General features: G+C 47.5%; 1 protein-coding gene across 1 annotated transcript in view; it reads right to left on the reverse strand.

The window, feature by feature from the left end:
- Positions 1-467, reverse strand: part of BPIFB3 (BPI fold containing family B, member 3) — a 21020-nt gene that overhangs the window by 2321 nt on the left and 18232 nt on the right. The window lies entirely within an intron of this gene.

Consider the following 467-nt stretch of genomic DNA (forward strand, 5'->3'; position numbering starts at 1 on the left):
ATTTAGGTTGGCTTCACCCTTGGTCCCATGAGCTTGGAAGAGGTGCCTTCCTAGAAGAGTCTGTGGGGTCTGGAGGGGGTTAGTGCCTGAGAAAGAGGGAAGAAAATGTGCCCAGCTCCAGCAGTACTCTGTGAGGGCTGATCTTGAGTTCCTGTCAGTCTAGGGACCTTTAGTATGTTCTAGAACCTGAGACCTTCATGAGATTCCAGAACTTCAGAACTCTGTGAGCAGCAGGAACCTCAGGGCTCTGTGGCGCTCTGAAGTAGAACTTTCTGAGTCTGAGAACCTGTTACTTGTGTGAAGTTCCAGAATTTTGGATCCTTGTGTGGTTCTAGATGTTTACAACTCTGTGAGGTTCCAAGACCTTGGAAGATCATGAAATTCACATTCCTAGATGATCACTGTTTCTCTCTCACTCTCTCTCTCTCTCTCTCTCTCTCTCACACACACACACACACACACACACA

The sequence above is a fragment of the Galeopterus variegatus genome, unplaced genomic scaffold (assembly GCF_000696425.1).
Source record: "Galeopterus variegatus unplaced genomic scaffold, G_variegatus-3.0.2 Scaffold65, whole genome shotgun sequence".
NCBI classification, from domain to species: Eukaryota; Metazoa; Chordata; class Mammalia; order Dermoptera; family Cynocephalidae; genus Galeopterus; species Galeopterus variegatus.